General features: G+C 43.5%; 1 protein-coding gene across 4 annotated transcripts in view; it reads right to left on the bottom strand.

Annotated features, from left to right (window-relative positions):
- Positions 1 to 27,933, bottom strand: part of LMO1 (LIM domain only 1) — a 103,870-nt gene that overhangs the window by 48,836 nt on the left and 27,101 nt on the right. The gene's annotated exons all lie outside the window — the stretch shown is intronic.

Raw genomic sequence — 27,933 nt, 5'->3', positions numbered from 1 at the left:
ATGTTTTACACAATGCTTTCAGGCAGATGGCTTTAACTCTTTCCCTCTGCAAGTTTTTTTTTTGTTGGGTTTTTTGGCTTTTTTTTTTTTTTATTAAAAAAAAACGCAAAACAAAACAACTTTTCCTCAGACTAGCTACTTTTACCCATAAAATCCCACTCAACAACGAAGCAGTTAACTACACACACACGAAATATATCTACTCCCTGCAAGGTTTGTGACAACCACCCCAGAGCAGTGCCTCCTATGCTGTTGTACAGCACCTTGCACAACACAGTACCCAAATTATGGCTTTTTTCTCCATTAGGAATTCTTGCTGGAGCAGTGCCTTTCAGACAGAGTCACCACATTTCGGAAAAACACTCCTGCCAAAGACCATGATTATTGCAGGCTTATGTTACACTGCTTTCTTCTCTCTCTCTTTTTTTTTTTTTAAAGTTGTTAGGGTTTTTTGATTTTTGGTTGGGTTTGGGTTTAGGGTTTTTTTTTTTGGTTGGTTTTTTTTTTTTGGTAACTTACATAATTATAATAGGGATGCAGCATTCCAGTGCTAAAAGCAATTATGGTTTAAAGACCAGAGTTTTGGCAGTCAGGCAATTAAGCCTAGGTTTCAGAGTTCTACTTGGGGGAAAAAAAATGTTTATTTCTAGCATCAACACTCTTTAAATGAGCTGACCTCCTTTTGCTCTAACAAAAACCCCAGCATTTGGCTGCAAAAGATGAAAAAGTAACTGAAGGGTAAGAGTAATCTTATTAACTCCTGTCTCATCACAATAAATAAGCTGCAGTCTTATGTCTTTTATCAGAGGATCTGATATCATTTAAAAGCATTAGAGCCCTGCATCACCCATTTAAGTAAATGCAGCCAGTCATTGCCAAAAAGATGCAGTGAATTTCATTCCCTTAAAAAGAAACTCACTTTGTGTTCCCAGTATTGTATTACTCACCTTCTATGAATATTGCACCCTGTGAAGCAAGTTAAACTGTGCACTTCCACTGAACGGAGAGTGCGTCGTCTCGGGCATCTTCACCAAGAATTTCATTTGAAGAATTATGGCCAGTAAGGTGAAACTCATCATGTCATCTGTATATCCAATTAAAACATTACATTTGGAACACCGAGTGCTTGCAACTAAATGCTTATGAACAAGCCTTAGACCATTCATCAGAATTATTCAATGAGTGACCACAATCTTTTTTCATTTCCAGCTTCATGCTGCAATGTACAGCAGGTGATTTTTACAGTGGCTTTAGCAATTCATTTGTGGTCTTTCTTCTGAATCATTACTGAGCAAATTTCCCAAGCATGGCAAAAAAAAGTAGTTGGAGAGGGCAGTTAATAGGAGAAACAACATTTTGATCAGTACTTCTATTTTAACTATGCTACAGATAACATAGAGGGTTTTTTGGTCCTACAGTGCTGAAAAGGCTTTAGATAAACATATATTAGAGTCCAGTGTCCCCTGGCAGTTTCAGCTGCCTAAAAGTGACCTGAAGTTTCATGAGTGGCTTAGCCCCCACCTCTAATCACCCATGCAGAGACTCTGTTTTTAAGCCATTTGCTCAGATTGATTATTTTGCATATCTTGGTCTTTCTCAACATCTGAATCTGTACCAAGGTAGGTCCTGATTCAGGACACAAGGTTCGGGGTCAGAATCTAGATTTTCATTTTCCCAAAAAGTTTTGAGACTCCCAGCATCTGCTTCAAGGCTCTCTCTGTTACAGAGGTGCTCTTACCAGAGAACAACCTGTAGCTGTAAAGGAACACGTGGCAGCAGGACTGAATGCAAGCCATAATAATTTTTGCTGCCAAACAGTTTCCATAAATCATTACGGTAAGCAACATTTTCCCTGTGCTCATAAAATATGCTTGTTTGAGCTTTAATTTTTCATAATTGGCATATGCCCAAAGCTTATTCTTAGCACACGCAGTGTTTCAGTAAAATCCATTTTTACTGTTTGAAGCCCTGGGAACAGTAAAAAGACATGCAGATTTCTTCCACCTTCGACCTAGTCTGAGAACAGTCTGATCAAGCTTTCTCAATTAGTCACAATTTAGCATCCTAGAGTCTGTCAAAGGTCCTGATTTCAGGTGGCCAGTTCCCTCCTTCAGTGTCTAGTAGAAAAAACTCTGGCAATGGAGAGACTACCCTCCAACCACCTTTCCAGCACTGTAAGAACATCACAGATGAGAAAATTATTATGAGGGATGACTAGCCTGGAGTTCTTCCCATATTCCCTGATATTCCATTGATTTGCAAGTGACCACTGAAAAGACACTAAGCTCCAAAGTTTTCTGTTGGGGATTTAGATGTTAGAGCAAACCCATGGAAGCAGAGTCTCCGAGTCAAATGATCACAAAGGTAAGAACTCATCCCTCCCTTTTCAACTTATTTAGGAATAAGCTATGTACCAACATTAAATAGAGGGAGCTTTTTGTCCCTCCTCCTTCCAAAAAGGAAAGAAAATCCCACAGAAAAGCCCTATATCAAGTTAAAAATCCCCAAAGAGTGTTGGAGAAGTAAAAACTCGAGTCAATTATTTCCAGGCACACGTGTATTACTACACGATTCACATCTTCCAGTTAAAATGCACCGCTTAAAATATTACTGCTGAGGTTTCAAGACATGTGCAAGGATGTGGGAAGCAGCAGAGCTCAGGGTTAGCAGTGAAACACTAACATCACCCTGATAGATTTGGTACGCTATGGATGTGAATATTTTAAGGAGAACAGAACTATATCATTGCACAATCATCATCATCATCTTTTCTTCTGCCTCTTTGCAGACATATACAATGTCAACCTAAGCTTTCGGCAACCTTAATAGAATTTCAGTGCCCACTGCCAAATGGCCATTTGATGTTCTACTCTGTGTACACTGATGAAGCAATCTGTCACAGGCCTTAATGCAGGCACTGATGACTCTCCCTTCTAAAGCTTTCACAGGCTTATAGAAATTTCTCAAGACTTTTGGAGCCTATAATAATTCGTGCAATACCACAAAAGAATCTGGAATCCTGGTGCTCTGTGTTTAATGAAATATGAATATCGTCTTTTAAATGTTTCTAGAAGAAATCCCACTCAGGCCAAAAGCATATTTTACACCATCAATCACCAGAAAGTTGTGCTGGCAACTCTGAAATAGCAAACGCTACAGTGATTGCAAGTTATTGGAGTATGAAAATAACATCTCGTCCTGCCCCTGTCCAAACTTGCTGCAAAGCCAAACATTGATGTTCATGCCTTCCACAAGATTAGTGCATTAAATATACAAGGACTACAATTTATTTGCGTATTTTCTTGATTTCCAAGAGATGAGTAGAGATTCATCTATAAAGAATGCAGAGAGAGTCCCTCTACTTAATGCAATCCATGTAAGAGATACTTTTGCTGCTGACCTTTTGGAAGTCGTGAAATACACCTCCCTAGTGATTCAGAAAGAGGCAGTTATCCCCAAAAGCAAGCCTCTTCTCCCTTTCCTAGCAAAAGCAGATCAACCCATCTGCTATTAAAAGTTGAAAGGAGAAGGACAAGGAGAGCTATTTCCTTCTCTTCTTGTTGAAAGGAAAAAACACAACACACAGTCCTTTGCAGGACCATTTGCATGCTGAGCTGTCAGACCATGCACTTTCCATTAAAGAGATAGCATCCCTTTTCATAAGTCCATTTGGGATCCATTTTAGTGTTATCTAAAAATCAAATCTACATGGTAATCCTTTTAATGTACTCTTGACTTTTAAAAACAGCTTTATGTTCCTTCAGGAAATGTTTTAAGCCATTACTCAGTAATTACTACTCACCCATGAAAACACTGATCTTTTACAATATATAATCAGTTTGCCGACTTAAAAAATAAAGCAGACTAGAATTTTGTCTGATGAAAGTAGGGAAGAAAAACCAAGGCTAAGAGAGCATCCTGCCACTCCCCCCCAATATTTCAAAGTGGTGTGTTTTTCCTGTTGTATAAGAGAGGGGCTGGGGTGGTCACAGTTCAAAGTTTCTGTGTTAAGTCTCTGGGTATGGAGACTCTCAATCTCAGCCCTGCGTTGGTGATCACTGCACAAATAACCAACAAATAATTACCAATTTAGGAAGCGAAATCTGTGTCATCTTGGATATAAACAATACCCTAACCTTTTGCAAGACCCGAAGGTCTGAATGACACCATACAGCCTCCTGAAAAGCTGGCAACATAGAAAAGCCATGGAATTTGTGGAGTTGCTTCGGTAAGCTTCAGCTGCACACGAACAAGTCTCAGAAGAGGTACCAAAACATGGTTCACATCTAGCACAACTTTACTGGATTTATCTGGACTACACCTGCAATCAACACAGCAATGCCTACCCAAACTTTAGGGGCCTGCAATTACCTTGAAAGTCCCACCATCATCTCCTAAAGGTTTTGTCTTGCTCCTTTCCAAGCTCCTCTGCCCACCTGGAGGTGGTTGGGAGGTAGAGGAAGGTCTGAGCAGGATGGGAAGCCGGCACTGGCTTACCTTTTCTAGCAGAAGCCAGAAAGAGAACAAGAGTGCATTTTGCTCAGTTACAGCTTCTGTCTGAGGATGACCAAGACTTCTGTAATGGAGATGCTCAGACTATAAGAGGTCCCTGGATATCCTAGACTTGGATGCAGTTTAAGACCCTAGGTGTTTATACAAAGTATAGCCTACCAAAAATTGGAACGGTCCTTCACATCCCACCGCTGACCCCAGCGAGCACAGCACCCTTCTCACTCAACTGCTCTGGAAAAGGAAGTTTAATACTTCAAGAGTAGAAAAATGGCAGAGTGAACTTTGTCCAAAAGAACTTGCTGTACCTTGCAAATAATATCAACTAAAGTTGTTGTTCTCTTAATGCCACGAAGATAGAGAAGACAGAGAAAACGGAGGCTAAATACTTTCATTGCTTCTGTTCTTCTGTTTACTGAGGTCTTTTTACTGTTTATTTAAGCCTTTCTTAGCCACAGTTGGCTTCCACAGACAGATTTTACTCTACCCCATTTCACTACTACAATTAGGACAGACGAAGTCCTGATTTTGGCCATTTCCCCTTTCATTCACAGGGAAAGGTATGCAGACCCCAGCGCAACGCTGTTCATTAAACATTTGTTATAGCTGCAGTTGGCTAGCAACTATATGCCTCAAACTAATTTTTGTTATTCACAACTGATTAAGTCAGAGCTCACAAGCCACAGCTGGCCATTAATGCTACCCTTCTTTAGAAGAAATTATGCTGATAAGAATTAAAAGTGGTTTCTTGGCATTAGCTGTTGTATACTCATTCTATAATGAGTTCCTTTGAGGTGACGTATAGAGACAGGATTTGAGCACTATTACCCTGGACATAGAAAAGACCCAAGTCAAATTCCAAGACTTTTTTTTTTCTTTTTTCTTTTGTTTCTTTTTTGTGAAATGCCCCAGAAAGGCTTTGAAAACTCTGTTGCAATTCCCTATATATTTCAGAATAAAGTGAGCACTAAGGGTTTGGGGCAAGTTAGCATGACATTTAGTTTGCAGCAAAGCATCTTAGAAGTCGTATGAAATACACCGTAACAGACCATATCCTACTCTATGAAGCATTCCGGAGCATCGCAGTATTCAGAATATGGATGAGAAGCTGGAATTGCACAAGACATTCCTCTTCTTATGGTTGACCACCGAGTTGAATTCAAGCTGATCCTAAGGGAGCCGTTTCCATTAACCTACGGTAGCTCTCTAATCCTATTCCTTGAATTTCAGACCACCACCACGACGAGAATTTATGACCTGCTGCCTGCACTTTGGATGGTACTCACGCTTTACTCTTTTTCCTCAATGCATCCTGCTCCTCTGGATCATTACCACTGCTTCGTGGAGGAACTGATCCCCTTGAAGTGCAAGTCGGTTCTTCAACTCAGTTATTTATGCTCCATGTAATTCTCACCAACGTACGTGAAGATGCCGATGGCTACACTTGGTTAAAAACAATGAAAAAAAAAAAAATAATCCTATGTCCTAGCCCAGCGTGCAGAACTGAAAGCCTCCTGAAACGTACCTCCTGAAGTCTGGCCCGGATACGTATCTACTAATGCTTTGCTTGAAACTTCAGACTAAAAAGAAATTCTAAACCACCAACCTTCAGCTCCAATAATGGTACGCTTCCGGGCCAAAAAAACTTACTGAGCAGCTTTTCCTCCCCTGCATTTCCATGGGAGTCTTCTCTACTGCTTGATTTGCTCAGTTTTCGTCCACCTCATCACGAGATCCCTGAGTGCTGAAAAGAACTCTTTCACTGAACTAATGAAATAAGGAGTCTTAAGTGCCCGGCGATGCTTTTTTGGAAAGTCTGTATCTCCAGATGAGTCTCAATTTCACAGCATCAGGGAACTGTGTGCCAATGCACTGAACTGGAACGCCGGGGCTAGCAGGAGTTGCAGACAACAATGCTAACATCAGGGTTATTTTAGATTAGAGTACTTCCAAATCAATTTTGGATTCAAACTTTTAAATGCGCTCTCCAGAAGGAAATCTGCACTGACTGAGTATTTTCAAGGCTAATTTTCCAAGCTTGAATGAAACTTATTCTTATCTAAGAAAAAGAGGCAACTAACCTTTCGCCACAAAGACTGGGTTGCAGCTAGAAAATTAGGCAGACAACAGCCCTAAGGAGGAATAAACTACCTAAGAAAACAGCTGTGAAGCTGCAAACAAAAAGCACTGGTGATTCTGTTGGGAAGAGATTTTAACCCAGACTAGAAAATGGGACAACATTTGGTATCCAAGGCATTTCTCCTACAGCCCAGGTAGCCCATCTTTCACCAGCAGCCCCATTCTATCCTGGGATGCACTCCAGGAATGGGCATTGTGCTGCAGTGGGATAAAGAAGAAGCTGATCATCCACAGTTTTTTTTGCCAGACTAGAAATCCTGCAGAATTAAGACAGATCCTCAGCAGTCTATAGAAAAACAGTGGTTATGCCGAGAAGGGAATGTGTAAGACAGATGGGAGAGTTAAGGTTAAAGTTCAGACCAGAAGCAATTAAGACGGGTAAGAGTGCCCTGCAACTTGACACAGGTTTGCTTTGTATTCAGAACTTTTCACTAGCATTAAGTGTCTTAACTTGTGTATAGAGAGATTATAATTAAAACCTGACAAGCTTAAATTAGCCATTTATAAAAGGTTCTCCAGAAAGCTTTTAAAGTAGACTAAACATATCTATTAAAACGGAAGAAAGGGGGAAAAAAAAAAAAAAATCAGAGCCATTTTCAGTTACAATAGTTTTCCCTCCCTAGATATCTCAAGAGATTAGACAAATTTAAAATCAAAGTTCTGCAACTGTCCGCAGCCACTTAAAAGGGGGGAAAGGGAGGAAGTGTGGCAATTAGAAAAACCTTTAAAAAACCCTCTATTTAATAGCCCACAGTCCTTTGGATTAACATAAGCACTCCAGAAACCCCATTAAAAAAAAAAAGGGACCCTAATTTCCCCTTCAGGATTTTGAGCACTTCAGGGAGCTCTCTATTATGGTTCCCCAGGGCCGGGGGAATTATGTCAATCTGCCACGAGGCTGGGCAGTTAGAAGGGAGCTGGCTTTCACCAGGCCATGCCAATTAGAGCAGAGGGAGCATTGTCACCTCACACTGGCTGTTTAGATTAGTTCCTAGCATTTCAATGCTATACCATTTTCCTACGAGCTCAAGAAACCGAATCTAAGGAAAATTTGCTCTTTATCAAAGAAAGAAACATATTCACCGGTGTCAGGTGACACCAGGTAATTTATGCCCCCTCAAAAGAAAAAAAAAAGAAAATAGCTACAAATATTTTGATATTTCAAGAAAAAGTTCACAGACTATAAATATCTGGAAACCAGGTTTGTGAGAATAAAAGTAATTAAGGGCAGGGCTGCTGCAAACTCTACCTTAATACTTCCAAATTTTATTAGATCCCTGCTTTCCCTGCCTCGCCTTTTCATAAAGCCAATGCAGTACTCGAGAAATATGGTTGGACATCTAGCTAGGTTGGACATCTTCTAGGTTGGACACAAGAAGCAAGCATTGGTTTCCTGGCACACATCTCCAGCCCTTCGATGCCCTCCTCTTCTCTGCTGAACAGGTCCAGGGAACAATCCACTCACCTTTTGACGAGGAAACAGCTTCAGGTATTTGCTTACTCACCTAAAGAGCTCCCAAACAACTCTACATTATTCCTAGCTCTGACTGCTTCCAAGACCTCTTCAACGAGGAAACAGCTTCAGGTATTTGCTTACTAACCTAAAGACCTCCTGAACAACTCTACGTTATTGCTAGCTCTGACTGCTCCCAAGACCACGCCAGCCTCTTCGCAACCCTCATTTTTAAAGCTCTGGAATAGATGCTTTTATATGCATGAAGTGCATGATATGGGTATACCAGTACTATTTAACATCTTCGTTGGAGACATGGACAGTGGGACAGAGTGCACCCTCAGCAAGTTTGCTGATGACACCAAGCTCGGTGGGGCAGTTGACACGCTGGAGGGAAGGGATGCCATCCAGAGGGACCTGGACAGGCTGGAGAGGTGGGCTCGTGCAAATTGCATGAGGTTCAACCAAGCCAAGTGCAGGGTCCTGCACCTGGGACGTGGCAACCCAGGCACAAATACAGATTGGGTGGAGATTGGCTGGAGAGCAGCCCTGAGGAGAAGGACTTGGGAGTGCTTATGGACGAGAAGCTCAACATGAGCCGGCAGTGCACGCTGGCAGCCCAGAGAGCCAACCATGTCCTGGGCTGCATCAGGAGAAGGGTGGCCAGCAGGGCCTCTGCTCTGCACTCGTGAGACACCACCTGGAGCTCTGTGTCCAGCTTTGGAGTCCTCAGCACAGGAAGGACATGGATCTGCTGGAACAGGTCCAGCAGAGGGCCACGAAGATGATCAGAGGGATGGAGCACCTCTCCTATGAAGACAGGCTGAGGGAGCTGGGATTGTTCAGCCTGGAGAAGAGAAGGCTCCGGGGAGACATTATAGCGGCCTTTCAATACATGAAGGGTGCCTATAGAAGAGCTGGGGAGGGACTCTTTGCCAGGAAGGGTAATGATAGGACAAGGGGAAACGATTCAGATTAGATCTCAGGAAGAAATTTTTTACTCTGAGGGTGGTGAGACACTGGAACAGGTTGCCCAGGGAAGTTGTGGATGCCCCATCCCTGGAGGGGTTCAAGGCCAGGCTGGATGGGGCCTTGAGCAACCTGCTCTAGTGGGAGGTGTCCCTGCCCAGGGCAGGGGGGCTGGAACTCCATGATCTTTGAGGTCCCTTCCAACCCAAACCATTCTATGATGCTATGATTCTATGATTTTCACAGGCCATAGGATGCCCTGGTCATCACCTGCTGTAGCAGCCCGTTGCCACTGCTGAAGACTCAGAAGTTTGGTGATCTCAGCATCCTACTTTTGGGTGAGAAAGGGAGGCAAATAGGAAGTGGAAGAACAGAAATCAGCACAAACGCTGTATGAAATACGGTGCAGACGCAAGTACAATAGTTCTTCAAAGGAAGGAGAGAGCCCGTGCCTGTCTCTGAGAAAAATAATAAAGCTGTAGCAGCAATGATCGCTCTAAACCCGTGTTGTTTATCTGCAGCCTACATTCATTGCTTCTGCATGCAAAATGAAATCCTTTTCTCAAATCTACCTCAACTCTACTGCACTCCACGTGGTACCTCTTTTCAGAGGAGTGTCTAAATTATCTAAGCGCAGGAAAAAAGAATGCTACTTTAAAGCAAGCCATGATCTGCAACAGCAAAGCATAAGATGAGTAATTTGTTACTTCAAGTGCCAGAAGGTCTTCTTTTTTCTTTTTTTTTTTTTTTTTTTGAGATCCAACAGTATTTGAAGTGGTAATGTGCATATCCAAATCTTAATTTATTTTGCTTCATCTTTATATATCACTAATGTACTTATTCCCAATTCACAGTGAACCAAAAATCTGGTAAGAAAAAATGACTGCTCTGGATCCAATACCTAACGGAAGCATCTGAATGGATGTTTGCAAAATCAAAGATTTGATTCCTTAACTGAAGTGCTTACAAACAGGAACCGGGTGAAAAAGAATAGATATCTGCATTTCAGGCACCCCAAAGTTTGACTGAAAAAAAAAAAAAAATCTATCCCATTTTTTGTTATCCATAGCACCAATTTCGCAGCAACTGCTGGGTGTGCAATTGTCACTCGGCTTTTGGAGAATTAAACAGCAGAAGACTTCTCCAGAGACTTCTCACTTTTTATGCAGGTTCAGCCTTATTTTCACCTAATTCCCAAACCTGCTGCAGCTGAAATCTGGCCTGTCCCAAACAGGTCCATCAGGCCGCACAAGAGGACAGGCAGATCTGCGCTGGAAGTCGGTGGAGCCCAGGAAGCTGACAGCCAGTTTCTCCTCCCAGTGTCGTGGTGGGACCATCGCCGTATCTTCCACCACCCCATCCCACCGTGCCTCTGCCTGCCCCTGGGGTTATTCTCCCATGGAAGTGCCTGGCACAAATTCCTCTCCCAGGTGAAAGCCTCTGCCCCACTCTGAGAAGCGTTTGGCTCAGTCATCTCTGAACCTCCAACAGTGACATCTCCCCCTTGCCTTCTCCTCTCCACCCTGGAAAACCCAATTTCTCCTCAGCTTCTCCCTGTACGTGCCGCCACTAAGATGGTGCCGGGTTGACATCAGACTTGCTAGGCCCTCTCTAGCCTCTCAATAGGACAGCTGGCCAACTTCAAGTGATTGACACTTACTTTGTGCTCAAAGGCCTCCAGCTGATTTCACAATTGACGTGCTGACCTCTGGGAAGCAAAAACTTGTCACTCTCATACGATAGCACCAATGATATGAATTGGATACCTCTCTGCTCTGGTGAGACCTCACCTGGAGTATTGTGTGCAGGTCTGGAGCCCTCAATAGAAGAAGGACATGGACCTGATGGAGCAGGTCCAGAGGAGGGCCACAAGGATGATCAGGGGGATGGAGCACCTCTGCTCCGAGGACAGGCTGAGGGAGCTGGGGTTGTTCAGCCTGGAGAAGAGGAGGCTCCGGGGAGACCTAATAGCAGCCTTCCAGTACCTGAAGGGAGCCTACAGGAAGGCTGGGGAGAGCCTGTTTAGAAAGGCCTGCAGTGACAGGACGAGGGGCAACGGCTTCAAGCTGGAGGGGAACAGATTTAGATTGGAGATGAGGAGAGGGTTCTTCACTGTGAGGGTGGTGGAGCACTGGAACAGGTTGCCCAGGGAGGTGGTTGAGGGCCCTTCCCTGGAGATATTCAAGGAGAGGCTCGATGAGGCCCTGGGCAACCTGGTCTAGTTGGGGGTGTCCCTGCTGACTGCGGGGAGGTCAGACTAGATGGCCTTTGGAGGTCCCTTCCAGCCTGGGCAATTCTATGATTCTATGAAAATGTTTACTTTTAAAAAAAATATGCTTCCAGTGCTGACACTGCATGTCTTTTGGCCTAGAGACCCCCATATCGCAACCGTAGACAACCGGGGGGACGAAACATGGCCATCTCCAGAGGGAAGTGAAGCCAACAGAGCGTGCAGACAGCACAGTTTAAACAGCCTTCCCGTGCATTAGTGCTCTGAGGCATCCTGTATCTATGCAAAACAGGCGCCACTTCCACGTTTAAGATTTGCCCATCCCTCTCTCCGAGATCAACCCCCAGCAATAACAGCAGTTCATCTCCCGCTGTAAGGTCAAGGGCTCCGCCAGCCCTCTGGAGATTTGAGCTACTGGTTCCACAGAGTCTGCCAGTATCAAACCTGACACTTAGATTAGTAGTTACTCCCCAGACATATCTAGTTTCCCATTTCTTCAGTTTCTAGTGTCAAAATACACTTGCAGTACAATATGCAAACCTCCACAGACAATATCCTCCCTGCTTTTCAGTTGTGGTGGGAGGAATGGCTATTTTTGCAGGAAAAAGGTGTACTTTATGCTAATGTATTATCATACTAATAATACCCCTGAGCTCATATTTTTGTTATAGAGCATAGAAAATGGTAAAGCTGCATCCCACAGTTAGCATCACGTTATCAGTGCACGGAGAAATATTTTGGAAGTTAGCTTTTAAAACAGATGCTCTGCATTACAAACACTGGAGAATGATCCATCTTCGGTACGCAGTTCATGGATGGCTTCATCACAGCTCCATTTGGTGGCTTTACTTGAACCAATACACAGCAACACTATATATCACCCTGTTAAGGTTTGAATCAGCATGGGTACCTTCATCTGGGTGCAGTGAAGAGTTAAACCAAGGGACTGCTTCTTCCTGTTCCACATGATCAAGTTGGAGCAGTCCTGTGCCCCTACCTCTTACACAACCTTAACATATTAAAATCATTGCTCGCTTTTTCTTATCACGCACAGGATCTACTTCAGTTTCACCCCAAACTGTGAAGTGGCAAAGTCCCCTGGTGCTTCTGCAGTCCAGAACCACTCTCACACACCCAAGACCAACTCCTATAATGTCATGCAAGAGCCACCCTCCCCCTGTTTTGGGGTACAAACTTCATAAAGTCTTACAAGTAGAAGGGCCAACTTGGGTACTTTCTTGCCCAGCTGCAAGGAATTTTAAACAAGGAGAGACAAAAAGCTTAAAGAGAAGGCATTAAATCTCACCAGGCCGCTATGCACCAAGGTTATCAAGAAAGTCTGAAATTTCAACAGAGCCCTGCTTCAAAACTTACAGCCCTGATTCTCCAAGGCTACGCATTCAAGTAGCTTTCGGATATAATTTGTACAACACTTTTACACAAGCCCAAAGCTGCACCAGCAGGCTGCACACAGAAGTTGTTGTACGCAGCACGTTGTGGCAGAGAGCAACTTGTCTTGATCAGTGCCACTGGGGTAAATGGGCACCAACCTTGTTCCTGCTGACTACTTATTAAGTAGCTGCGTTGGTCCCTTTCCCTCTCTCTCTGTTTGCCAAAGGACGTGCTATTTCTGAATTCTAGGACTTTTTATGTAAAACTGCCATTGGCTATTTTTCAGTTCCATTAATTCACGGACACTTCTGCAGAGAAGGTCCACTTTTGGATGTGGCACACCTTGTAAAATGTTGAGAGAAGAAAAATAAAGCTGCGGCGATGCAGAGCTCAGGCCGCGGGATCAGCAACAGGATATCAAATGCTGCTTTAAGTGCTGATATATTTGTGCTTTGAAGGAAAAATGCCTTCAGGAATCGCAGCAGGAGTCACCTCTCTATATAAGGACTTTGCATATAAAGGGACATTTATTATTCTCAATTAATGGCATTGGGATAGACACGTTTACATTTCTAAGTGTCAGATTCAGCAGAATACGAAATGACTGAAGGCCTCTTATTTCACTCTGAAAATGGCCATAAAAGGATCTAAAGAGGACAATTTTTATTTTTTTTTTCACATTTTCTAGAAGACACAAGGCGTCCTTTGATTCCTTACAGCTCTGAAACCTGGTTAGTACAGCAAGGCTTTCCAAATACAGATTTAAACACCTGCAAACAGCAAAGCAAATTGCCACTACAGTTCCTTAACAGAATTTGGTGACATCCACATCGAGAGGCAGTAATAGATCTTGATCACATCCTCCCATGGATTATTAAGGAAAGCTAATGTGGCAGAACACTGTATAGTAGGTTTCTGGAAAAATGAATAGCTAGGAGTCTCAAAAAAAAATTCACACTTTGCAAGCAAAATGTGTATAATGTTACTGGATTTTAAACCAACACATCAGAAATATTGTCTAAAAGGAGGCAGAGAATAAACATCTTGATCTTGTACGAGAAAACTATTTGTTTGGGAGAAAATCTAGAAATTGAAAGCCACTTTAGTGACGTTTATGTAACCGAAGCACCAATAAATTCTTCACACATACACATAGATACACAGGTTGCTGGTGGCACGGCATGCGTGTGGCCAGGACTGATGCACAAGTGATTGTCACTTTTGAACCTCCCTAAGGTTAAAGAGAAAAAAATAACATTCACTCAACCATAAGCAGATAAGGACCATATTTAAAAAAATAGCAAAAAATAAAAGTGCAGATACTTAAAGCCCAAAGCTATTCGAGTACCTAACTCCCCATGGCAGAAGCAGTCAATAGACCTCCAACCAGCTCCAGGGGCAGCTCACAGGGGGACCAACTCTGGACTTTTGAACGGAAAGGATCAGGACATGCATGAAGCCAGAGTACGGGTTTGATGGAGAAATAAGCTGAAATCCCAGAGGCGGTCCAGCAGGGTGGTTTCCAGCATCCACAAGAAGTCATTTGGAGAAGCTCCTGCATGAAGGCCCAAGCAGTCCTCACTTCTGGTCCCAGCTCAACCCTGTCCCCGCTCCTCTCCCGGTGTCACTGCACTCTGCAACTGCTTCTCATGGACTCCACGTGCATCCTCCCAGCACTTCATTTTAAGTCACCTCCTCCAGATAATATAAGTAGCAAAAACCCCAAATTTTACTTACATTTATTACTTATCTCCTTTCTCCTCTCAAAAGAGCTGCAGACTGTTTGCTTTACCAGCAATTGGAACACTGGTTAGTTCTGTGGGTTGGTTGTTGGGGGTTTTTTGTTTAGTTGTTTGGGTTTTTTAAAAATTAAGACTATCCCGTAGAAAATGAAACCTCCCCATCGAGTCACACTGCAGTTCAGAGTTTTGAGGACTTCAAATTAAAAATGCCCAACTACCTATTCAACAATATAAATCAACATGTTGCGGGTATCCCTGCCTGGTGGCCTGATGTTAGACCCGTAAATAAATAATTCAGTACTCAAATAATGGGAGCTAAATTTAAAAAAGCACCCACAAAACCTGCTAGCGTTAACTGGAGGTTTCCATGGTCAGATTTAGTTTCCTGAGCAGGGTGGGAAAACCAATTTACTACCACGAGGAAGGTAGGGGTGTTGAAAACTAATTCAGCAACACCTCCAAATAGGAAAGCTGTTCCTTAGCCCCAGCCAGCGGGCTGCAAATCCCCACGGACCACGGCTCCCTGCGCCCTCACACGTGGCACCGAGACCACCTCCAGGCTCGCAGGACAAGCCCACCTTAAAAAGCCTTGGGATGAGCTAAAATGCTAGCAGCTCCCCAGTTTGGGTTAAGAACAGCACCGCAAACCAGACAAATCTCAGATAACATTGATTATATAAATACATACATTAGCTACTGATTTTCCACATGAAAATCTCCATATCTGCATCTTCCCCTGGGACAGGGAACCAGCAATGCCAGTTATCTCCAGGAGTTTTCAAGTCCTCTCCAGCACTCTGAAAGCCCCAAATTGCTGTATAAGCGTGATGCCGGATTAAATGTGACAAACTATGCTTACCTTGTCCTAAAATCCTTCAGCAAAGGCCAGGTAGATTAAAGAGAGGAAACTTTCCATATCTGCATCTTCCCCTGGGACAGGGAACCAGCAATGCCAGTTATCTCCAGGAGTTTTCAAGTCCTCTCCAGCACTCTGAAAGCCCCAAATTGCTGTATAAGCGTGATGCCGGATTAAATGTGACAAACTATGCTTACCTTGTCCTAAAATCCTTCAGCAAAGGCCAGGTAGATTAAAGAGATGAAACTTTCCACTGGATTATTTTAAAACTTCCATAAAGTCCCCACAAATAGTTCCTCTGAGAACGCCGAGTTTACATTTTTGTTTAGTAAAAAAACCTTTGGAAGCTGTGAGGCTCTGTGCCATATATGCCTAGATATATATTACCAGCAAAAAGGCAGTTTTCCCTCCTTTTAAGTGATGGAAAGTCAATTTGCATCATAATTACAACCAAGGCCCTGTAACGTTACTTTTAGTTAAAAGAGTAAACTACTATAATAAAAGTGTACCTGGGGAATATTTAGAGAAAGCACTAATGATTTCTTCCCTAGTGGTTAATAAATTCACTTCCAGATCAATTTGTTCATGATAGAAACTTGAGAGCATAAACAGTTACACAAGCACATTAGAGTGTGTCTTTCTCAGTATAAATGATTTATTACAATGATTAGCAGCACATAAACAATTTAAAATACAACTCTAATTAGCTTTTTGGAAGAAAAGGAGAAAAACCTTCCTGACTCCCTCTACACATTATGTTTTACTTTTCTAAGTGTGTACTTTTTAATTAAATCCAAATGTCACAATAAATTTAAAGTGTTTTATTACCACCCTGGCTAACTAAGCCATTCATGCAAACACCCATTATATTAAACCAGATGCAGGACTAAAGTGGTTGAGGAGAGAGGAAAAAGAAAGGGGGGAAAAGGCAATTACTTCTGTATTTGACAAGAGATTTGTACAAATGTTTAAAGACAAGAAGATCTTTGGCAAGCTTTCTCTGTTTTATCCAGAGAGGCCGGCCAGCTAATTGCTCTTTAATACCTGTTTCCAAGTTCGGAAACGTCACACCCTGTTAAATTTTCCTCATTGAAAGCAAAAGGAGGAGGAGACAAAGGTAGGAAAACCGGTCTGCGTAAAATCTAGCACAGTTTACCACAAACAGCCAAAGCCAACCTGTACATACATACCTCCCTTTTTATGAGAGCAGAGGGATAAAAAAAATTACTTCTCTAGAAGTGCTGAGAGCTGTCCCGCAAGAAGGCTGAGATGAGCCCTTCATGGTGCCATCTGGCCATTGCTCCTCGAGGTGCCACCTCCCCTGAACCTCCTCCGCTCGGAGGACAGAATCACAGAATTAATCTTCTAGGTTGGAAGGGACCTTAAAGATCATCTTGTCCAACCATCAACCTGACTGACAAAAACAGACACCCACACAACAAACAAGAAGCATCACCATCACTAAACCAGACCTCCCAGCACTACATCAACCTGTCTTTTGAACACCTCCAGGGATGGGGCCTCAACCACCTCCCTGGGCAGCCCATTCCAATGGCTGATGACCCTTTCAGTGAAAAAAAATTTCCTGATATCCAGCCTGGACCTCCCCTGGCGTAACTTGAGGCAGCAGTGAGCTGTAGGGCAGGGAGGTGCTCACCCTCCTGATGTCACCAGCCATCCCAATCAGCTTTCCCACAGCTTGCACAGGCTCGTGGTGCAATCAGACTAACGAGGGACCCCGGGGCAGCAGCTACCAAGGTTCACCTGTTACTTACAGGGGAAAAAGGGAAAGGCTTCCAAAAAGGGCTGGTGAGGTGCCAGGGCAGGTAAATGGGATGCTGAAGATACCTCCTGGGGTGGCTCCTGAGTGGCTGTACCTGGAGGGAAACCCAGCCCCAGAGCCTCCCCGACCCAGACGAGGATCCCAAAACCTCAGGGCCACTCAGAGGCACTTTGTTTTACTGCTACATCAGCAGCCTGCTCTAAACAGGACAGATTTAGCGTAGTTCAGAGAAAAGCTACCCATTAAAGAAAGCAGCTACAATTATTAAAATAGGTTAAAGTCAATGGGCGCCGCGCAGATAAAGCTTTTGACCTTAGCGTACAGCGCTCTGGAGAACACTTTAGCATAATTTATCTAAATTAAAAACCAAACACCAAATTCTAAAATGGCACAAAAAGATCGCTTAAAAAAACGCGATTAAAAAAGCGGGTCAAGGGTTGGAAATTAGTAATTACTACTACAATTAACCAAAATCAGACAGAGACACGTAAATTGTGCATATTACTGCAGTTCACGTCAGAGAGGCAAATGGGAAGGGAGCACAGAAGAAAAAGCCTGCGAGTTGCAGAACCACTCGTATAATTAACCTCTGGCACAGCAGAAGACCCGCTCTTGTAGGCTTGCGTCATTTGTTTCTGGAGAGAAGTGCTGCTGGTTACTGTGCCCAGCTATCAGACCAAGCTCTTCACCAGTTACTCAATTCTTTGGAAACTGATATTTTGATTTGCCTCCTGTCTAAGAGATTAGTGCATCTTCACCCTGTTACTAGTACATTTGCCCTTCACCTCCGATTTTAATAGTTTCGAAAAAGACGAGAAAGGCCAACTTCTGAACATCCTCTTATTGAGAAGAGGTCATCTTCCAAAAAACCCCACCTGCTAGAGTCCATGTTGTTTGAGTGCAAAAGCCTATTGAGAACTGCAAAGGACAAAACATAAAGGTTTTCTAAAACAGACTACTTAACCCTGGATGGAGACAGAAATATTCTGTATGCAACTAGCATCCTTCAGATGGTTTTCCTTAGGTTTTGGGGGGCAAAAAGATAATTTGACAATTAGCACTTTGTTCCCAGTTCAATCTCAGAAGGGCTCTTTGTGAGATTCCTTGGAGCGATGTTGAAAGAGCACAGTGGGAAAGAACAGACTGACTACTGTTTTGAACTATAAGCAAAATGAACTATTCTCTAGGTCCTCCCTTGAAGCTATCATCTACTTTAGGTTAGATGAGGAAAATCTAGGTTCAAATCTTATTCAGGCTCCAGTTTAATTTTGAGAGCTCAGAAGGCTCCACAAATCATTTTAAGTTAAAGTAATGAAAATAGGTGAACTTGAGAAGGTGGACAGGCACGAATGATCTCTTCCAAAATAGGGAAGAATCCATCTGTTCCCTTTTAAAGTGCATAAAAGTCTTTGTAGCAGTAATGAAAATTCAGGGATGTAAGTCATGGACATCATAGCAGTCTATTAGAGAGAGGAGTAGGGCTGTATTACAGAATACTGCGAGCAGCGGTGATTATATAAAAGGGATGCTGCAAAGGCAGCGTAGCAGAGGGCAAGTCACATCATTCAAGGACTCGAGAATCTCAGTTCTTCAAAAATGGAGGGAGAAATGAAGATTTCTGTCTTTTGAAGAGGCAGGATGAGTACAGAGACACATGGATGGCTGAAAGAAGTGGGGAAGATGGAGGTGTAAAGCAGGACACGCTCCTCAGGTGCGGAAGGTAAATGGCTGCAGCTCCAGGTGAAACACAGGCCATGGTTTGCACCACAGCCAGCACGGGGGCAAAGAGAGGCCTTGGCCACAGGATTTGGAAGGTCTCTGCTCTTCCTTTCTGTTCCAAACATCAAACCTTGCCTTTTGGCCACACAAACATCAAACCTTGCCTTTTGGCCACACACTCCAAGCAGGATCAAGGCCCAGCCTCCACGCCAAGCACCTCAGGCGCGGCAGAGCCAGTCAGGGTATCAGACACCCTGGCTGGGGGCTGACCAGCAGCTCAGGTGGTGGCTCTTTGGCTGGTCACAGCAGGGTCTCCTGTCTCCCAGCTCTCTGCCAACATGCACCACCATCTCCGAGACACATCCCACAGTATGGACCACCAAGGGCTGAAGGTGATGAGTGCCTGCAAGCACCCCACCTCTCCCCGCAGCAGAGCTGGCTGTGAACCAGCCCTTCTGAGCCTTCTGCACAGGACCATGGCACAAAGAGGAGCAATGCTACGCTCACCACCTCTTCAGACCCTGTTCCTCTGCAAAACCAGCCAAAACCACCCACAGCAGAGCTGGCTGTGAAACAGCCCTTCTCAGCCTTCTGCACAGGACCATGGCACAAAGAGGAGCAATGCTACGCTCACCACCTCTTCAGACCCTGTTCCTCTGCAAAACCAGCCAAAACCACCCCAGACCCGGGAGGAGACTAATTACTAGTTGATCAGCCATGTAAAATAAGGAGTAAAATGTTGACAGACCCTTAACTAGTTAGGAATATTTTTCTGTGTATGTTTTAAAGTGGCAGGTTCCATGCAACTTCTGTTTACCTCTGTATCAGTTCTACTGACTTAGAGCAAATAACACCCCAAACTTACAGAAAAACCCAGTATGTCCTTCTTCCAACCCATGGACGCCCTTCTCCTGTTCCCCTGCTGGACAACTACCTGGTATCTCCTCCCATACACAAAGACTCAGTTTACGTTAATATTTCCAAAGATACTTATGTGCTTTATTGCAGATCTCCTTGCTAATATTTTTTAAAACATCATTGTCAACCAATCTTCCAGTAGAGCATGTGTTTCATTTGGTTTGTGCATTATTCCCAAATTGTTTTTCTCTATTTTAGAGGAAAACCACTTTGCCATAATACCTATTATGCAGTACAGTAAATCCAGCAAGGGGGAAGGTTAGGATGACATATTAAATTGCATAAGTGATACAAAAAGCCTTAGCCAGATTAGCATTTGACACAGTGTAAGACAAAATCTTACTCTCAAAGTAAACTGGGAACAGTCTGACAGCCAGCACCCATGCTGATCTGCCCTTGGGTACGGTACTGAAGCAAGAGTCACATGAAATTACATGTTTTTTTGCAATTCAGCATACAGTATTCAGGCCTGGGATGTGGAGACTGGAATTTCATCTCACCACAGATTACCAATGTGCTGCTATTTTGGGCAAGTTACTTTACTTTCATTGCCCTTCTCAACCTTTTTTGGTTTGGATGCTTAATTCAATCATTTTAACTTTAGAGATTATGTCTTGCTATTCTGTATGCATACACTGCCTTACACAGCATAGTACCCAACAAATATAAACACAAGCTGGGTCAAGTCTTGTGTTGTTTTTTTCCTATGTGATGTCTTAGTGATGTCTTCCAGCACCTTTAGCATTTATTTCATGGAGATACCGTCATCCAGCATCCACAGGATGTGTAAGATGTTTCCTTCACTGGGTAGGCATCTCTGCTAAACTCAAGGGTAAACACTTAAGGGGAAGGAAGGAGCACTCTGAGAGCTTGCAGGGAAATGCTGAGTGAACACAGCCCAACTAACAACATTACTCCTTTGAGGACAAACTCATTCAGATGTCAAAGTTGCCCCAAGCGCTTGATCATGGTATACAGCATGAGGAAAGTTCAACATCAACTCCTCCTCCTGCATTCTCATACAACAGGAGACCTCATCACTCTCTACAACTACTTGAAAGGACACTGTAGAGAGGTTGGTGCTGGTCTCTTCTCACAGGTAATTAGTGACAGAACGAGAGGGAACGGCTTCAAGCTCCAACAGGGGAGGTTTAGACTGAACATTAGGAAGGAATTTTTCACTGAAAGAGTGGTCGGGCATTGGAACAGGCTGCCCAGGGAGGGGGTGGAGTCACCATCCCTGGATGTGTTTAAGGGATGTTTAGATGGGGTACTGAGGGACATGGTGTAGGGGAGGACTTTGTAGAGTAGGGTTGATGGTTGGACTCGATGATCCCAAGGGTCTCTTCCAACCTGAATGACTCTATGATTCTATGAACTTCAAACAGTGATACACACTTACCTGGCTTACTTTACAGATCTTGCTTTGATAAGCAAAATTTAACTAGGTTAATACCATTTGAGGAGTATTCATTTAACTGAAACAAAATGAGACTTGCCCCTCTAGTTCACAGCTGGTACTGTAGTAACAACTCCTGTGACTCTTGTAGCAGGAACCAGCATCGTAATCCTCACAACCGGCTTCCTCTGTAGATCTAATGAAAATTTAAGCCAAGACCAAAAAATATTTGGTTTCTTTGATTAAGCATCACCAAGGAGTGTTCTTTGGGGAGTCAGTGCTGTGAGCTTACAAGCTAAATGAGAACAGCACACACGGAGAAACACTCAGTACAGATAAGGATTTGGCAAGGGTTTTGTTGAGCTCAAATTTTTATCTCGTTCCTTAGGGTGGGAGGGCAGTGGGAAACAAGTCATCATTTGAGACTTAAAGACATGGAGCTTGCTTAGCAATGAGGAAGGAGCCAACCATCCCAAGCAGAAAGACCACAGGATGAAGGGAAGCAAAAACAAACACTGAGTATCCACCAAGCGTAGCACAGGAGATACTGCGCCATATCCACAGCTTCTTACTTCAAAGCACTGTGTCATTTGATAAAAAGTTTATAGTGACAAAAGACGGTCAAAACATTTGTCACAAGAAGCAATCAGAGCTTTGTTTACTGTACAGAAAATGGAACCAATTGTTTATAGTGAAACATGCCACAACTAAACTGTGGTGACCACGAGGCAGTGGTTCCTCCAGCCTGGGAGGGGAGGCAGGGGGAGGGAGGACAAGACAGTCAGTCTCTGGTGTCATTTTTTGGGTCTTGCAGATAGAAAACCATCTGACTTCATGGTTGGTAACCTACGGGAGACATCAAAATCATTCTCCTTTTTTCTACCTTGGCTGGCACAGTTGCTAATGCCTTCAGCTAGCTCAGGATCCTGCCAGGGCACATTTTTCTTCTGAGAGTGACCACTGGCAAATTGCAACTGTGGATGCACGCGGGGCCACCACACAGGAACACTGCACAGTATCTGCCCACAGGGAACACAAATATTGCAGTAGGCACAATTAAAGCTGAGCAGTACATTGCTGCAGCATGGCCTCTCTGGTTGCTTTAACTCAGAGCCTGTCAGCTTTTCCAGCACCTCTTCTTCCCAGACTCATTATAACAGCTGCAAGACAATACAAGCAAGAAAAAGCAAAAAAAACACACCAAGGCTTTAGGTTAGCCCAAAATCTCAGCCTACAGCTATGCTGCACTCACTCCAAGACAACACTAGGAAGAATCCTCAAGAAATTTACCAGGGAAATCTGAACCCTTTAATACAGAGGCACCCAGCCCCTTGAGATTGTTCACTTATGGACAGCACTGATTCATCTATGAAAGCCCCAAAAAGGCCTAGGTTCTGTGACTGTATCACCAGAAAAGCCTTTAGCTTACCAGACATTAGAGGAAGCAAGAAATCAGGAATCCTGACCTCTGCTTTGAAGCATCAAGATGCTGACTTAACACCAGCTGGCCCCTGCGTTCTGGTTGAAGGTTTAATGCTGGTGAGGCACTTTCTCTGGTTGCTCCATCAGCTAGAGGCAGCCGCTGGCCGGGTGGAGAGGTTGGAGCACAAGTCTTATGAGGAGAGGCTGAGGAAGCTGGGGTTATTCAGCCTGGAGAAGAGGAGGCTGAGGGGAGACCTTATTGCTCTCTCCAACTCCCTGAAAGGAGGGTGTAGAGAGATGGGGGTCGGTCTCTTCTCCCAAGTCACAGGCGACAGGACGAGAGGAAATGGCCTCAAGTGACACCAGGGGAGGTTCAGGCTGGATATTAGGAAAAATTTTTCCACTGAAAGGGTTCTCAGGCATTGGAATGGGCTGCCCAGGGAGGGGGTTGAGGCCCCATCCCTGGAGGTGTTCAAAAGACAGGTTGATGTAGTGCTGGGAGGTCTGGTTTAGTGATGGTGATGCTTCTTGTTTGTTGTGTGGGTGTCTATTTTTGTCAGTCAGGTTGACGGTTGGACAAGATGATCTTTAAGGTCCCTTCCAACCTGGAAGATTGATTCTGTGATTCTGTTGACAGGTCCTCAGGACCACAGCTCATCTCAGCCCGTTTCCTTTCCGTAAGGTGTTCAGAACTTCCAGAGGAGAGGCTGAGCTGCAGCAGGAGCAGCACGCACTGACAGCGCTGGAATACAGGAGTTTTCAGCCTGGCATTGCTCCCCACAGAGCACAGCATTATGGCAGGTGCTTGCATTCAGCAGGGCCTTTTTAAAAGCAATTCCAAGGCCAGCAACTGGAAGCACAGCACCACAAACCCCACTGCTTTGCGCGAGTCAGCGCCAGCTGTTTCCCACATCAATGCATGATGCCTTTGAGCGTCGATGCTCACACGAAACCAGGTTAAAAATCTTCTTGTTACAACCAATTTCTGCAAAAGGGGCAGCGATAATACCGCAACAAACTCATTTTATTGGGTCTGGGGTTTTTTTCCGCCATTCAAAAGAGCACTCTGCTGCTGTTTACACTACAAGCAAGCCCATCTCATTAAGGTCAAGCCTACAGGGTGGACCATGCGTAGGGAAAAAGAAGAAAAAAAGATTATACAAAACTTAGGAGCTGCACTTGGTGAAGAACAGCCGCAGCAGTCGGTACCCCAAGCATGTTAGCACGAGAATTATGTTTCTCTCCTACCCTCCCCAAAGTATTTAATTCAGGGCAGAAGGGGTAGAAACGCGTTCACCTTTGAGCTCCCATGCCACAAGCAACCATATTCATTCAGCTTTCCTATTTAACTAAATGGAGTTCACACATGCTGCAGTATAAAGTTACCTCTTGCCATCTGAAAGCAGCCCAATCAATGCTACGCGCAGAGAGTAGCATTTGAATCAGCCTTAAGTTAATTCTTAGTCGTCGAAACTGTGACAGCACGCTGACCCTTTCAAGTCAACTGGGAGCAGGCAATCTTTGCAGAAGATCCTCAGGCCTTTAATCAGATTCTCAGTGGGTTTTAAAGAGATACTACAGCATCAGTTTGTAAACATCTCTCTAGTGAAAATAAAGATTACTTCTGACCTAGCCAATTACTCAGTCCCAGAAGATATATCCTAGAGTTATAATTGAATGAACCGTAGGGAAAGAAAATATATTTTAGGTAGGGGGTAGCAAACCCAAATCCTAACTTAGGATGCAGGCAACACTGTATTCTGTGGGAAGATCAGATACAGAGAGAAATGCTTATAAAAAAAAGTCTATTAAATCATCTAGTCCTTTCTCCTACCAGGGCAAGATTGCTCTCTTGAGCACAGAGCCCTACTAAGATAAGTGCAAATTATCAGCTGAAGCTCTTCCTGAAAAGCAGGTGTGATGGGGAAAGACCAAAGCATTATTTTGAGGAGACCCATAGTATCAGGTACTTGTTTGCCACATCACAGAGAATCCGGGGCGATGTGTCAGCCCCTGGTAGCGTGGATGTGCTGTAATCTGAGTAAGCAATGAGAAAGAAAATGCTGGAGAAAGAAAGCAGAGGTCTTGTGCTCAGCGCCGAGACCGTCGGAGACATTAAACAGTCTCTTGTTGCATTACTTTAAAACTGCATTTTAGCATGCGGAGCCATTGCACTCCATTGCGGGGAGATATAATTACTAACTTTGGAAAAAAAAAAAAAAAAAAAAAAATCAAGTTATTTATTCTGGAGCTATTACAGACTAATGCGTAACAGACATCACCCCATGGGCCGTAAAGGCTCCAAGGGCCATTACAGCCTCCCAGGTCAAGACCTATTTGAAGGTTTTAAAGTTTGTGGATCACTGCTCTCAAGCTGAACAGCCCGGGCAACACCTGCACACCAACACACATGCAGAAAGGCTGGGGGCACTTCTGGGAACAGGAGCAGCTTACACGTTTTCACACTAAGATCAAACCAAATCAGAGCATTGACAAGAAGTTGGGAACCTGCAGACTTGGCTCACGCCATCCCTGTCTAGGAGCTCACCCATAAGCTTGTAGCTTGTGCCTTTTTTCCTTTTTTTTTTTTTTTTTTAAAGGGAACATTGAGGAAGAAAATGACACTCTACTCTCCATGCTTCCCCATTAGGGCCCTCCTATTTTCCTTTCGCTGAGAACTAAAAATCCCAGCCAAGTGACGGGTTTATAAAATTTTAATAGGAAAGAAAAAGGTATCCTCAGGCAGGATCTTATGTGCAGACTTTCACCATAAATGAATGTTCATGAAAATAGGGGTTTTATATGGAAACACTGACAGAGCTTCATACACTGTGACATAAATGCCTCAGCATGGACTGACGACTGAGAAGGACTGGTAAGTCCTCCCTCCTGCAGCCGGAGGCTATCATACCATCTCTTTCTCTAACCCAAACTATTCAGCTTCGTGTCTCCACTATTCTCTGTGGAAGGTTGACCCAGAGACCAACTCCTTTGAAGTCCAGAATCTTTCAAGTTCCTAGCCTAGAAATATTCTCAAGCCATTTCCAACTTGTTCTAATGATAATAAAATATTTTGGGGTAAAAAGCCTGTTTTCCTTCCTCCATGGGGTTTCCCCTGCTAATGTGCTCGTATAGGGCAGATCAGTCAGCCTTCATTTTGCAAAGGAGAATGAGTAATCTGTGGTTTACCCACAACAGACAAGGTCTATCAGTGCCTCTCTCCAGCATTATTAACATATTTGGCCATTATTAGTGATCATTATTAGCAGTTTCTTGTTCAATCCATCCCAGGATTGCATTTGCCTTTTTCCAGCTGCCTCATACCTCAGGCCTTTTGAGGTCATCCACCACATGTTCTTGCCACCCTTCCCCTCTTCTTCTGTTGTTTCCAGCTGATGGTAATTCCTCCTGGTGCAGCGATCCCAGCAGAGATGAGCTGGGGCTCCCAGACTCCTTTTCTTACTGTTCTGAGCTTCACACAGGAAAGAAACCAAAGGGCAACAGAACAAGACTTCAGTCCCCCTCCCATCAGGTACTTGCACTGCAAAACCTTTCGGTGTCATTGTCATGAGATGAGGAAATTTGTACTTGGTGCTCACAAAGTAGCTTTCCCACCTTCTATACCAAAAGGAAAAGCTGAACAGCTTCTGTTTGAAAGCAGAATTCATGGCTTTGGTTTCAGGAGCTAAAATACCACTTCGGAAAACTGCGATGCTTGAGGTTCATTTCCCCTCATCTCCCAGGTTTGGAATAGAAGCATTATTTCTCATTCACAAAAAAAAAAAGCGATGCCACAAGGAACAGTCACATCCTGTTTAGGCTGTCATTTCTTAAAGCAGCAGCAATCTAAAAGCAGTGCTCCATAACTCAGGGATAACAATCCTGTACGGAGCTAAAGCAGTAAGTTATTTTTTGTCAGCCATCAGGTATCTACACACACTTCTGCAAGTCAAAAGTTTTGCTTTCAGGAAACTTGAAGCTTCTTAACTGCATGAAGAAGATGGGTAACCAGAGAGGGTACCTTTGTGATGGACAAAACCAGTGGTTCTCTCAAGTGTGACAGAGACTTAAAGTGGCCAAGAGCCAGCTCCACCCAAAACCTACTCCTGATCCCTTCAGAATTTAATTGTCATTCTCTTTAGCATACGCATACTCAAGGCAGATTTTAAAAAAAAAAGAAACAATGTGCAGGGTGGAAGCAGCATTACACAGTATTAAAATGTCAGAGGTTTAAGCTCTGTGTTGGTTTAGTCCTGAGTTACCAACAACCACTGATGGCAGACATAAAGCTTCCCTTAAATTATTAAGCATAAAACAGCAGACTGTAATATTTTGCTAAACCAAAGTACAGACACAGACAAAGATGTCATTTCAATATTTGAAACCAGCAAGTTTAATTTAAAATAAGAGCAAACCAATAAGCTCAGAAAATAGCAATGTGTGAGAGGAAAATTACACTGCTAGAGAAAAAAGTGGAAGGACTTAAGAAATTTATAAAAGTAATCTCCAAGTGGAAATTAGAAATCAACCCCTAGAAACAGAATAACACAAAAGAAATATTACTGTCCACTTTCTAAATCAATATAACACTGCTACACGACAGAATTACCATGGTAACTCAAGTAAAAAGAATAAAGCAATTCTTATTATTTCAAAATAAAATCACAGCCTGAAGCCCAGCTTTTATTACAACTGCTGATAGATCGCTGGCTTGTATTTATCTGAAATATTGCTTTTCAATCAGCTATTTTATGAATGTACAAATTTCACTGAGCAGCCCACTTAGACTGAATGCTTAAAAAACCCCAAAAAGACTAGTCAATGAATCGATTATACATACGCATACATTTTTTTAAAGGAAGCCTTCTTTTTTTTTTTTTTAACTCTATCCAAATTAAAGAGAGATAAGGAAAAGAACGAGAATAAGTTAAAACCTTGTTTAGTCTGACCTCCCTAAATTCCTCCTTAGATTCCCTGGGAAAAAAAAAAAAAACCAAAACAACAGTAATAAGAAAGAACAAAGAGGAATAACAGCCTACCCTAAATACTGCAGCCCCTGCACAAGGACAGGGAAGGCGTGTGCATCAAGGGGTGTGTGCAAACACACACATAAGAAGAGACACATCTGTTCCCTCCTGATCAAAGGAAAAACAGAAAACACTGTCTAAATACAAAGTTGCTCAAGGACATTTTGACTTGCCCTGCTGGGTACTTGAGACATTTAAAGCATTGTTTGTACAGCTTGGGAAGTGCATCAAGCACAGGCTACTTGTTTGCATTGAAGCTGTGCTAAAGGCAGAGCTCAGTCAAGTTCCCCCATGCCTCCACTGCTGGTGCCACCTCTTAAACACATTAATGCGAGGAGAAAACCAGCAGGTTACCTTCTGGCTCCCTCCCCCCCC

This window comes from Calidris pugnax, unplaced genomic scaffold (assembly GCF_001431845.1).
Source record: "Calidris pugnax isolate Ruff unplaced genomic scaffold, ASM143184v1 scaffold186, whole genome shotgun sequence".
NCBI classification, from domain to species: Eukaryota; Metazoa; Chordata; class Aves; order Charadriiformes; family Scolopacidae; genus Calidris; species Calidris pugnax.
Note: the sequence above shows the minus strand (reverse complement) of the source record. Positions and strands in the feature narration are given on the sequence as shown.